The sequence below is a fragment of the Hippocampus comes genome, unplaced genomic scaffold, assembly GCF_001891065.2.
Source record: "Hippocampus comes isolate QL1 unplaced genomic scaffold, H_comes_QL1_v1.1 scaffold265, whole genome shotgun sequence".
NCBI lineage: Eukaryota > Metazoa > Chordata > Actinopteri > Syngnathiformes > Syngnathidae > Hippocampus > Hippocampus comes.
Genome location: NW_017808116.1, coordinates 423,105 through 436,938, shown reverse-complemented (window position 1 = coordinate 436,938; position 13,834 = coordinate 423,105). Strand labels below are relative to the sequence as shown.

At 44.8% G+C, this 13,834-nt stretch overlaps 1 long non-coding RNA gene across 1 annotated transcript; it reads right to left on the bottom strand.

Annotated features, from left to right (window-relative positions):
* Positions 1-4,213: 4,213 nt before the first annotated feature.
* On the bottom strand, positions 4,214-6,776 carry LOC109508235 (uncharacterized). The gene is made up of 2 exons (XR_002166620.1): positions 6,632-6,776; positions 4,214-4,931 (listed from the first exon to the last, which is right to left on the bottom strand). It is a non-coding gene; the product is annotated as an uncharacterized LOC109508235 (long non-coding RNA).
* Between the last annotated feature and the right edge of the window lie 7,058 nt (positions 6,777-13,834).

The following is a 13,834-nucleotide window of genomic DNA, read 5'->3' as shown; positions in this document are numbered from 1 at the left end:
TTCCCCGCCCCCAGAGGGAAATTTTTCAGAAGAAGTCGTAATCATGTCAGCAGTACCGTCGGTGGTGTTGAGAGCGAAGTTACATTATTTCATGCAAATTGTATGAGGAAAATGGATCAAAAGACCAGATTGGGTTATCGGAGCGAAGGACGGCAAATACGGACGCGGAGAGAAGTCCCTGCCGGCAGGGACGCCAATGCAGGAGGGAAATAATTGTTTGTGACGTTGTCCAAATCGTTTACATCTGCTGTCTGTCTGCGGGTTGCCACAGCGTACCTGTTTGTTTTTTTTTTTGGGTCCCACGATGAATTGCCATTGCACATTTTTGCCTCATTGGAAGTAAACTGAATTGATCCGAAACGGTCGGCATCATCAGAAAACCTTGATGAAGACGATGTTGGAAGCAACATTTTAACATTCCCGTCAAGAATGGGATGTCATCAGAATAAAGCGATTGGATGCTTTGCATTTTTTTTGGGGGGGGGGGGGGCAATGCCAGGACATCCGGGCGACAGAACATTTGAGTACATAACCTTAATGCTCCGTAACGTCACGCCACATCACGTTACATTGTGCTACGTTACGTTAGCCCGCTGCATAACATTACGCTCCATTAGTTGGTCATCACTGGAAGCTTTCTGTGGTGGTATCGCAAAAACACAGACAAAAAAAAAAAAAAAAAACACCCCAAAGAAAAATTCACATACCTTTCGTAAACAATCCAGCCTGCGTTGGTGCTCATTGGTTGTCCCTTCCCGGGGTTCATCTCAAGCTGCTTTGCTATCTGCTGTGCTGCAGTGAGGCTGCAAAGGCCCCGAGCAGATCCCGATTTTTTTTATTTCTGCCTCGGTAACTATTTACTCTGTGAGCTCTTCTCCGTATTTTTCCGAGTGTGCGGGTGAGTGCGTATCCGGTACCGGCTGGATGAAATAAATCCCTAAAGGGTGAAAGCGACCGGCATGGCGAGGGGAATAAGTCCTTCTCTGGAAATCCGTTTGACGCCAACCCCATTATGGCCCCCTTTTTTTTTTTTAATGACATTTCACAGCACACTGATTTAACACGGCGGCGAACGGCAGGAGACTGAGAGGATTGCAAATGGGCCTCACGGGAAGCTCCCGCGCAGCGTTTGCTTCTTTGTCTCACCGCTCTACACCTTAATCCTCAGATGAAACACGACGTTATGCTTGCAGTTATTACGTTTTTTTTTTTTTTTTACAGCTTCGCTTTACTTTCACAAAAAAATTACGTTATGCAACAGTACATTAAGTAACGTAACCAAATTCAAAGAACAAGATGTTTTCACTTTGGGACTGAACAACTTTTTTTTTTTTTTTTTTTAAAGTCGAGCCGATGATGAAAGACGAGTCCACGTCGCAGGTCGATTTTGTCGTTGATATTTTTGCCAGTACTTTTCAGTTAATTGAACACTTGAGTCTTGTACGCGTAGCAGAGGTTTAGCGCACCGTCGTCCGCTACGCTGCGTAATGCAGCGCTAAATATGACGCAAAACCGAGCTGACACTTGAATGCAAACTTTGTGCTGTTATGACAGCGCGCACTTTGTCTAAAACAATCACGGTGGACCAATACAGTTGTCCTTGCGCCTAATGCCACCAGATGGACCTCTCGGTAAAACCGCAATTGGATTAGAGCGAGCGCTTTGAGCGATTGTGAGAGGAAAAAAAAAAAAAAAGAAGCCATCGTCTTTGCCGGGGCCCAGTCCAGATAACCAATAGCTTGTTGAATAATTCATCCGCGAGCACAAAAACATAAGCTAATATGTTTTTCTAAGTATGATGGATGGCGTTTTGTCCAAACGAGCGAAACATGAGGCGGAATGCTCGCGATGCCGGCGCTGAGGGAGGAGGAGGAACATTCCGGTTAGCCGGCTTCAACCCGATCGATAGTGACAAGTTTGAGTTCAAAATGAAGATCTCATTTATTTCAAGAGTGCAGAAGGAATGCTTAAGTATCTCAAAAGTACTTGCAGTAGTGCGGTTAGAAGGGCCGTCGCTTAATTGCTCCGTGCGGCACCCACTCCAATAAATAAACCTTCCACATAAATAAATGCCTCGGCCAAAAAGTGTCACCTCAAACAAACGACGCTACAAAATAAACACCTGGAACTTGTCGCAGCTCAGGAAATGAACTCGGAGAGAGCGCAAAAACATCCCATCATGAATGAAAAAATATATAGTCGTTTTTCGACGGTGAATTTCTTTTCACCGTTTTTTCAAAATTTGAAATCCCAAACCTGTCTCAATGCAAACCCAAATGTTCAACCCTAATTCAGCCTTAAACTCAAGATATTGAAACACAACCCCGGCTTAAAATAATCCCAAAACCCGAATGTTAAGCTCAGCGCTAAAGTGCGCTGCATTGATGCTATGCTCCATACCGTCATGCTAGGCTACAAGATTTTGCTACATGACGTGACGTGACGCTGCGTTCGGTCATGCTACGTAACATTTCGCGACAATGCGTTATGCTACGTAGCATTAGCCAAACGATGTTACGTCACATAATACTGCTCAACATCATGTTACTCATGATAAAGTGACGCTATAAAACATCGCTGCTAATAAAAACGGGCAACATTAAACTGCGCTTCTGAACACGATGCTACATATCTTTACATGACATAAAATTGTTGAACATATGGTTGTGCTAGCTAACGCTGACATTCATCATGTTATGCTACGTTGTTATGTACAAACCATTGTGCGACATTACATTCGGCGACACAACTGAGCGCGACACGATATCATGTTCGAAACGTCACGCTAGATAATGTTGCTGTGCATATTGACACACTACGTTGCGGTGTTCTAGCTAACTATATGCTACATAACACTACACAAAATGCGCTGCTTCAAATAACCGTTTTATGTAAAGCGTTGCTCTACTTTTCGTTTCGCTATTAAATTCCGCAGTGCATAATGTCGCAATAAACATTTTTGCTCCGAATGCCGCTGTGTACGGTTGGTTACTCCTCGGAATGACTTTTGTGGCACAAAACGGCTTCATTTGTCAGAAGGCGCGCTGAATGATTCATTGCACGACGACTACCGTCTTGTCTGTACGACTCCACTGATGACGACGAACCCGACGCGGAGGTCGCACTCGTTAGGGCACCGGGCAGACGCGCACTTCCTCATTAAGTCGCAGACGATGTGTAACGTAAAAGGAAAAAAATAAATAAATCGGAAGTTGTGATGTATATTTGATGCTGTATTGGGCTTTGCTTCGCACGCACTCGCTACCTCGCCAAGACGCCATGAATCATTCAACGGTCCATTTGCATATCAAGCGACTTTTCTGCCGAGCTAAATTTGGGGCGGAGGAATTACTCGCCCGTTTCACCGAATCGGTGTACACACGCTTAACACACAGGAGGCAGAATATCTATTTTTGGCTGAAGCGTTATCCCCCCCCTCCGCATACGTTTGCGCCCCTCCAAGGCTGACGCCCATCCTTTTTTGTTTTGGTATTCCGCCTCAGAGACCTGCGATAAATTGTCGACATGTAAATCTCTCGTGTGTGAAATTGTCTGTGCTTTAAGGAAGACGTCGGCGTCAGTGTCGTTTCTGCTGACAGCTGGCGGAGAGTGACAACAGAACGTTTCTTTTCTTTCTTTCTTTTTTTTTTTTTTTAAACAGCTGTCACATCTCGCCGGAAATATATCGACGCCGTATTGTCGTGATGATGTCAGTCACGGCTAAGTGGCAGCGCTTTGCGTCCACTTTATCCGAAGGGCATAGAAAAATGTCACCAACGGAAAAGCGGCGCTAATAAATGCAACTCTGATGTCACTCATCAGCAGAAAGCCAGATGAGATGACTTCAAATCTAAAGCTGGACGGAAATTTCCACTTCTATCTGATCAAAATGTCCTGATAAGGACGCGTCCACCTTCTCATGACCAGCGTTTTTTTTTTTTTTTGAAGAAAATAGAATAAAGTGTAATTGCACATCCACTCCAGCGGTTGGCAGTGGGACCCTCATTGTTAGAGAGTGCGCAGGAAGTATTCGCTCGATGGTGTTTTGTCGACTCCAATGTTTTGTGCATTGTGTTCCTGAGTTCATGTTGTTGAACTGAATTTGAATTTGCAATTATTTATTGACATTATTTCATTTTAGTTTTCAGAATGTAATGGTGCAATAAGTTGGTCAAAAATGTTTACAGTTTAAACAAGGATTTTTTTCCCCCCCCATGCAAATTGATGCACTTAAAATCTTTTCTCTTACAGACTAAAAAAATATATATATTAATCGAGTTATTCTTTGCTGTAAGTGGAACTATATTTTTCTTTCTTTTCTTTAATGTTAATAAGGATACAATGTAATGCAGAGTTATACTGATGACAATTTGAGAGAGAAATTATATTTATCGTGGCGGCAGAGAGTGGGAGGGGGGCGTGTATTGTTTTCTTCTTATTGTGGGGGGCGGGGCGGAGCAGAAAATAATTGAGAAGCACTGTCCTAGAGGGACATTGATTTTTTTTTTTGTCCGCCTATATCCTCCCTTATGAGGACATTTTCTACGAAAGTCATTTTGTCCACGTCTTGACTAGGAGGAAAAAAAAAGAAGACAAAAATAAATCAGCGCTGACAGAAGAGTCCCGCTGTAGCCATCAATTCCTCAGCTCTGGATGTAAACATCTGGCTGACCACAACAGCAAGCTTTGGCGGGCCTTGAGGGGCCACAAACACATTTGGCGTGGACGGGGAGGGGGTCACACCGCTTGACAGAACGTCTCTACAGTAGCTGCACTTGAGGGCAAAATTGTGTGCGCGACCACTGCGACGGGCGGCACCTTACACGCTAACATGCTAACAGCTCTCCTGTACTGGCTCGATCCTTGAAGAGAAAAGACGGATTTTGGATTCTCACCTTGTGCTCGATGTCATCCGCAATCGGCAGGGCTTCCTGAAGTGATGGTGGATAATCGATTCGCTGAAACTCTCACATGGTATATTAATGAAAAGGAACACACAAGTGACTGCTTCAACGCCTGCTTTGTCAAGCGCTGTGCGCCGGATGTCCGTCCACAATCAGTAGGGTTCTTATTTTGTTGCGGGACAATCAAACAATCGAAAATTTGAGTTGAAAATCCCGTGGTATATTAATGAAAAGGAACAAAATTGACTGGTTTGACCCGAGCTTCCTTAGCCACTGTGCCAGATGTCGTCCACAATCACAAAAGTTTTTGCTGTAATATCGGACAAACGATTTTGTTAAAACTCTCACGTGGTATGTTCATGAAAAGGAAGATGGATTGGATTGATTTGATCCTAACTTCCTCAATCCTGAACAAATGACTAGTTAAAACTCTCATGTGGTCTATTCATAAAAATAAACACCTCATTGACTTTTTGTAGTTTTGAAAACAGCATTTTGTGCCAGCTGAATCCTTGAGGAGGAAAGGAGTATTTTGCGTGGAAATGAGTGCTGTGGCGCACGCTAATGGAAAGTCGCGGCCAGCGGCAGCTCCCCGCCGAGGCAGACAAAGCGGGCGGGAATGTCGATTTCGCGCATTAGCACCAGCCTGGCTCATTATGGAGGCGTTTAATGACTGCTTTCAGTGTCGAGAGGAGCGGCCACTCCAGGAAGTGAGCTTTTGTGGGCTCGCTAGGCTGAGGTGAATCCCGTGCTACGCAGAAAGTCATCGGCGCTGTTTTAGCAAAGGCCCCAAAAAATAGCCAAATTGCAACGAACAACAACCTCCCGCCGAAAAAAAAAAAAAAATCCTGAAAAAAGTCAATTTGATTTGTTAAAAACTGTAAAGAGTCAGATGTGTTGCACCACGACCACGTTTTGTGGAAATTGTTTTTGGGCCAATTTTTTACGTATCGGTCAGTTATTTACAGTTTGGAAAAGCCATTGCGATGAATTCATTTGGTCTCCTTTTTTTTTAAATTTAATGTACTATTTGTCAAAACTGCATTAGCCAAAGCATTATAGTGTTTTTCCCTTTACTGCATTGACTACATTGATTTCATTTATTTTTTGATTGAATGAAATTGTCTTGATGTTGTAAGACAAGCTGCAAATCTTGCCTGGTATAATAACGACAAGGAAAACAGACCTGAGTGATAGGACAATAAACCCCGACAGTTCATCTTGGATTGAACAAGTTAAGAACTTTTGTTGTTGTCCCACTTGTTGTGATCCGTCTAATTTTCCACACTAAAAGTCCCGCTAAACCGGAGCGTGTTTGTCGTCGATTCCACAATAATCCTCCTGATCGGACGACAGCTCTGAGCTGCCGTGACATCTAAATCTCCCCCACCCCAAAAGTGTCAACCGTCTTTTCAGAAACTGTATGTTAGCTCGTAAACAAACATATTTACTTTCTCAGATCTTGTTCTGAGTTGGATTCCGGGTGGGTACAAAGTTTCAAGTAAATCCGAAGAAAATTTGCGAGCAAATTTTCAGTGCAGGGGGGGGGGGGGGCATTTGGTTAATATTTAAAACGGGAAACTTTCCATGTCGGGATTTAAATTCAGAAGGAGAGGGGGCTGTGGCTATCATTAGCGTAACCGCAATATAAACAACATAGGAAACATCTTTCGATGGGTAACTCGCATCATAAAAAAAATAAGGAAACAATCAAACAACATAAATACCTTTTCCCCATTCCAGCCAGGAGCTTGCATCAATTTAAAATTCGTGACATCGAACAGCAACGATGTACAACAACCTTTCAATCAACAACGTGTTAAATCGCCGACTTATTTTTTCTTGAAGTCAAGAGGTCGCGTGTGGATCGGCACTTCCTGAATTAACGGAAAAGCGCCAAAATAAAAGCTTAAAAATACAATATACAGAAATACAATACAGTACATCCTGATTTCTATAGCGCGTTCACAACAGTTGCAGCTGTAACAAAAATAAAGCATGGCAAGAACAGAATTTTAATCGTAGAATACAAAAACTTGTCAAACGTAATAAACAGGTGAACATTTATGTTTTAGAACCTTTTTGTTATTTTTCAAGAGGCGCGAACATATGAATAGCAATTCCGTTCATGCAAATTCCTCCTCCCACAAATTTAAACTAATTCCCCTGTAAAGTTTCCAACCTACCAAACTCATGAAATTTCGCAGGCCTACTTGTGAGCGCACGCACGTGGACTGGGCTTGTCCCAGGCGAGGGTCTGCAGGTCTGAGCGATGGCAACCAGATGGGCCCCGGCTCAAAGCGTCCTTCCGTGAGGGTCACTCCGAGAACACCTCTGCTGCTTTTTCCGCCTCATTAGGAAGCCAGCTCGCCCTCCCGCGATGGCCGTCTGCCAGCCAGCACCTTATTTAGAGGCTTTTTTTTTTTCAAGCAAAAACATATTGCCCGTTGCAGGGTCACAGGTGAGCGCGAGTTTACCTTGACTGACTTTTATCGAGAGATACTGCTCGTCTGTCAGTCGTAAGGCAAATGTGGACAAATTCACCAATTCCTGATCTGGACGTAGCTGTGAATGCCCTGCGAGTGAACGGCAACCAGTCCAGGTTGTGCCTGCACGAGGCCTGTGCGATAAAAGCAGTCACGTTCCATGAGCTCATTGACGCTAGCTGGACAAGACACCCTCGTACCTTCTTTCATCCGTTATTGACTTTATAGCTCTTCCCTATTAGCCTCCGAGGATCGCGAGAAGTTTCCTCGGCTGAGCGCGCCCGAACGGCATTGGCGCAAATGTGAAAAGGACAAATTAGCCGCGGAAAGCTCAGTCGAAACGTGTCACCTCGGGAAGGAAAACGTAGCCTTGCGGCTAATTGGGCTTGTCGATGAAACAGCAGTGGAAAAGGTGCCACGCTAACGGCTAATTTCGGATGCGAGTTCATGGCCTTTTGCGATTCGAAGCCGCTGTTGACTTCATGCTTGGCCCTGAAGAAAACGTTTCATTTTATTCAAGCATCACATTATCGCAACATCGACCTCCCCACCAACAGCCGACTTCGAAAGCGCGTGTTTGTGTCTGTGATAAAACACGACAAACCAAGTGATGAAGTCGCCATGGCAACGCCGCACCACAGTGAAACTGACAGCTGAATATGATCAAGAGAGAGGACGAAAACGATTTTGGGGAAATTGAAGCGTCAGTGAAAGGTCAGCCAGGTAATAAGAGCAACTGGTGAGGATTGGATGATCGCATCATCTGGTGACCTGCGCGCTGATACGCGATCGGTGTGAAGAAGGCAGCCCGTAGCCAGTCACGCGGCTAAAGAGACTCTTACGGGTTTGGGGTTCAAACAGCTCCCGTAGCTCATCGATGTTGCGCCGAGAGCCGCCCCGAGCTCCCCTCGCTCTACCTTTCCTTTTCAGCAATCGTCTCGGCGTTTGATTCATCTCCTTCGATCGGTCTCTGCCTCGGAGCAAGGTGACATTGGCGACGTTAATGGATATTAATGGGATTTCTTTGGGAAGATGCGGGAGAAGGGAGGCACGTGCAGATGGACTTTTATGGGCTTTAAGGGAAGAAATTAAAAAAAAAAAAAAAAAGACGAGGTGCCAACATGACACTCAACGACATTCCAGTTTTTAAAACGTACACTGCGGGATTCCCCTCCGTTGCTTAGCAACGCTGCCCACGGCCTCGCTTCGTCGTCGTACTTCCGGAGGCACGGCGCGGTCCTGAGCACATCTCTGAAACCACGTCTGGCCAACGGAAGCGAATCTCGCTGTCTGCGAAGGCTGAAATTGTCTCTCGCTTTCGAAAGGGAGGCTCACAATTGAATTGGCAAAGTCGACCATTTCGACAATCATCCGTTGACGGCGACAAAATCAAGACAAGAGTTCGAGGCCAACAGATTGAAAGACTGTCGTAAATGGCTTTGGGGGTAGTTGGCAGGGAACGGTTCCGACGGACCGCCGTCGTAACTCGAGGGTACGTCAGAACGAGGTTGGACCGGACCTGAAAATTCTCCTGAAGTGCAGCAACCAACTATTGACTTTGTTACTTGCCACCGCCGCCAAGTCGTATCGAGGCTGGGCTGACTTGACGCACGCCGCGATACCTTTGATGAACTTTAACTGTGATGCTCATCCCCCTCCTGCTGTTTTTAGCCGCCAGAAGCTCGACGCTTCTGCTCGTCTGTTTTTTTTTTTTTTTTTTTGCTTGAAAGGCGCCGTTGTCATTAAGCCACGTTTCCTCGCACCTGCGCTAATTGACACCTTGATCATCCCACACTGGGTGACGGAGCGGCGAAGACAAGGTCCAATTAGCATCACTGCAAAACCAAGCCCCCCCCCCCTACCCCCCCCCCCCCCCGCGAGTGCCAGGTGCTTCCTCGGGATCTCATTTAAAAAAGAAACTCTCGAGTTATTTTAGTTGGAGGGGAAAAAAAATGGTTTTCCCGCTCGTTATTGCGGCGGATTTATCTAGCTGCCAATCACTCGCTCTTGTTAGCGATCCGGCAGTGTGAGGAAGGAAAATGTGTTGAAGATAATAACGGTGCGTCGTACTGAGTGATCGTAACGATCAGAAGAGCAGCTGCAAAAGTGCCGGCGGAAAGTCAGAGAAAAGGGGAATGGCAGAGGTGCATCGTGGGAAATCCAGAGGCAGTCCAAAAGGATATATCTTAGTGGGGGGGGGGGGGGGGATGTGGTTTTTTTTTGGGGGGGGGGGGAGATCAGTTGTAGGGGGGTTCATGAGAACTACCAACCTGCAAAAGGATGAAATGGGTCCGACAATTGCAGACTTCCCCTTTCTTTTAGGGCAAGGCTTTATGAGCCTTTTTTTTTTTTTTGTGGGCTTAATCAAGATGTCGACTAAATTGCAGGTTGCTGAGTGAATATTCAAAAAAATAAAATAAAATAAAAATGAAGGGGCGCTATCATCCCGGAATTGACCAAAACCCTAAAATTGTATACTTGCTATGTGTTTTCATGACTTTTTTTGTGGGTCTACTCATGTAAAGACCAAATTTCAAGTTGCTCATGGAAAATGGCTTCTCGGGCTGAATTTCATTCAAATTATGGGCCGCTACCAACCTGGAAATGTCCAAAGCGACTCAAAAGTTGCAAACTTTATGTTTTTTAGGGATGACTTCTTGAGACTTTATTTGTGGGTCTACTCATGACAAACAAGTCTACCAAATTTCATGTTGCGGGGCGAAACAGCCCTTTGGAACTGAATTTTCCAAATGTTCCAGGGGGCCATTGCTATTGACCAGGAAAAGGCCCCATATAAGCTTCAATTGGTTTCTTCAAAACATCACAGCCGATTTTGTTTGTCTTTCAGTTATTGCTTCTCGAGGGTTTTTTTTTTTTGGTGGATCTACTCATGACAGACATGCCTACCCAATTTTGTGCCGAGAAGTCAAACCACCTGCAGGGGCTGAATTTTCACGCGCCTTCACCTCCGCAGTTGAGTGTTAGCGCCGCGGCGGACTGTCGACAAGCAGCCTGACACATGTTGGGATGCGTTTCGGGAGCGCCGGCCCTGCAGGTGCTTTCAACAACTGGGTCACGGATCTAAACAGCTCTCAGTGTGTTTGCGCCGTCCTCTGCATGCCACACGACAGTCAGGTGACACACCGCAGGTGTTTAATTTATAATGCAGTGGCTGAACCCAGCCAGCGCTGAACAAGGTTGGCGTGAAAGGAGCCCTAAAAGCTTTGTGGCACGCCGGAAACGCAACTCAAAAGTTAGGCCAAAGAATGTCGTCTTAGTGCCAAGAGGTCAGGCCAGGACATCATCTCGAAATGATCGCTTGTTATAAAACGCAGAAACAAGAATAGATTTTTAGATTTTGTAGTTAAAAAAAAAAAAAAGGCATGTGAGTGACGCATTAAAAAAAAAAACACAAAAATTTGGGGGGGTTGTTTTTAAAGAAGGAAAATTTGTTTTTGATATATTTTTAAAACAAATTTTGGATTTCCCTTGATTGGAAGGCGACAAACTGTATTTTTCGGGAGTGCCATGGCATCAATTCTTTTTATGTTGTCATTTTAAGAATTAAAAAAAAAAAAGGGAACATTTGTTTTGGCAAACACATGCGCAAGTTACAAAAAAAATAAGCCCCCAACACCTGTTTCACCAAAAACACAAAATTGAGTGGCCATGTCTATCATTTCAGGATGCACAAAAAATTCTTGAGGACCCATGCCGAGAAATGAAAAGGAAGTCGGCCATTTTGGTTTGAGGAAGCCATTTTTTTTTTTCCCCCAACGCTCTGAAAAATTTGCCATCATTTGGCCAAATGAGCAGCAAACTGAAGACGGTCGAGCAGACAGACGGGCGGCACAAAATAATAATGCTCCTTTGCCTTCACCTCGTTTAATGTTGGTGGAGCACGGTGTCCAAAATGGATCGTTTTGGAGCATTCATCATGAAAAACGGCGGTTACGAGGACGCGTTCATCACCGTTTTTAAGAGCTTTTTGTCCAAATAACGATCTCCGGTCGCATCACAATGCCTTCTGCGCTGTTGTTCTCAGTAAAAACCTTGCCTAGAGCAATAACAATGATAAACTACTCATGTTACCCCAAACTCACCCCTAAAAAAAAAAACAAAAAACAAAAAACAAAAAAAACCCACCCTCCCCCACCTCAAAAATCATTGCCTTTGTTTCTCGGAAAAATGCTGCTTCGCCGTGAGACAATCCAGCCCTGGCTCATTATTTTCATTTTCTTTTTTGTGCGGAAGAAGAAAAACACCATCAAAACAGCATCTTAATGTCGCCTCAGGCTGAATTATGCCGGGGAATTAAAAAGTTACGGCGTTACTCTTCATCTCTTTATCGCCAGCGTCCTCCCGCCGGGTAGATTTACGGCCGCATTAGCGCCGCGCTAGCCCATCATTCACGGCCAAGGGGAGATTGCTTGCTTGGAGCGGACAAAGAAAGCGAAATCCAATGCTGGGGATCATTTGTAGGGTTTCATCTCACTTTAGGGAGTTGGGAAAACCTTTCGAGCGCCGATTGAACTTTCTTGATACCAATCTGAATGTGCGAGTACACACAATTCACGGGATTTACGGGAAGCAAAGAAACAACCTGGCCGCAAACTACCGCACCAACCAACCAGCTGAAGAGCCAATGAACAAACCAAAAACAAAACAATAAAAGAAACAACAGGAACTAGCTTGCTAGCTCACGAACGGACCAACGCGCAAATAAATGAACAAACCAAATCACGCAAAATAAGTTTGAGAAAAAAAGCGAGCAAGCGGCTTAACCAACAAGAGAACCAAATGAAAAATAGCAACGAATCGGACATCAAAATGAGTCCCCGGAGAAGTTGAAATGGTTTCCATGACAACAAGGTGAAATTCACTCATCCCCGGGCTGACATCTGCTGCGTCTTCCCCTCTGGATTACAGAAAGATTCCCTGTTTTTCTTCTTCCCCCGTAAGCGGTCGCACACTGTGAAACATTGCCGGCAAATCGATTTTTGGTGGGGCCTGCAAGATCGAGGGCCCGTCCTGATGAGACGGAGATACCTCTGCGGCGATTTGTCATCAATCCTCCTCGTCCGATGACAAGAGTATTCATCACGGGCGCTTGGTGGGGGAGGGGGGGGATGAAGTTTTAGCCGTCAGTGGGCCGAGCGGGGAGGTGACGGGGGTGGACGGCCTGAGGGGGATCGCCCAGCCAAAAACTCATCATGTCTTGCCGTCAGTTTACACCAAAACACAAGCCACCGCCGACTTAAAAGTGATCGTAAAAATCCATTTCGATGGCAAGGATGACTTTTTTTTTTTCTGGATACTTAGTGGCCATAGGTTGGATCCTGGTCAGTGTCGTCCAGGTTGCCTGCAAGAAAAGAAAAACAATAAAACAAACCAAAAAAAAGCAAAAAGGGGTGACACTAAAGCACGACTTACTTTCGGAGCCTCCTGTCAATCACAGCAGCGGACTTTCTGGGATGGTTGGTTGGAAAATGAGGCCTGCTTTCTTCTTGGAAATGGGACGGCCATTCCAATGCTGGACGGCCCCCCGACATCTCAAAATTCTAGATTGCAAATTTTGACAGGCTGATAAAGTCATAATATACCACCAAGGGGAAAAATATAATTTTCCAAAAACACAAATATACCAAGAGAAACATTTGAATTTATTTGGAATCAATCACAGAAAGTCGGAATGTGACAAGAACTCTCATTTTCACTTTTAATTGCAATTTTATCAGAATAAAGTGCGATAATCAGAACATATTATGAGAAATTTTTTACGAGAACAAAAATGCGACTTTTCTAAGAAAATAATCAAAATTTGACCCCTCCAAAAATATGAGGATTAAAAAAAAAATTTGGTCACAACTTCATCACTCTTTTTGTGGCGTTAAGCCCAGATGCAAAAAAACCCCACCCCCGTGATGTTATTTCTTTCCATTTCCGACGACGGCCCAACGCTATCGCCTGACGCCTGTGATTCGTCGAGGAAGCGATTACGGGATTTCACACTTTTCGGGGAGGAAAGTGTGTTTGCGCGCCGCCGAGGAGACGCGAGGGGATTAAAGTCACAGGCACGGCGCTAATAACAAGTGACAAGGGGAGGAAATTAGAAAGGCGAGTTAGCGAGACGACAACGCGGTCCAGATGGCGCTGCGCCGCCGTCGCCGCCTGCAAGCAATCTGAGCAAAAAAAAAAAACAGCAAATGAATCAGAGATGATGGTCGAGGGCGCTCGTGTTCGCCTGACATATTTGGGAGCCGTCAGCTAGCAATGCTAATGTGCTAACGTTGAATATTAACGCTCGATTTTCAGAAATCCGACAATCATCAATTATTAGCTTCTATAATCATTATTATAAATACAGAAGATGTGTTCTAAAGTCCAATGCCAAAGAACACGCACAATTCTACCGTTGATGTTTTTGGTTCAAATATAGAAACC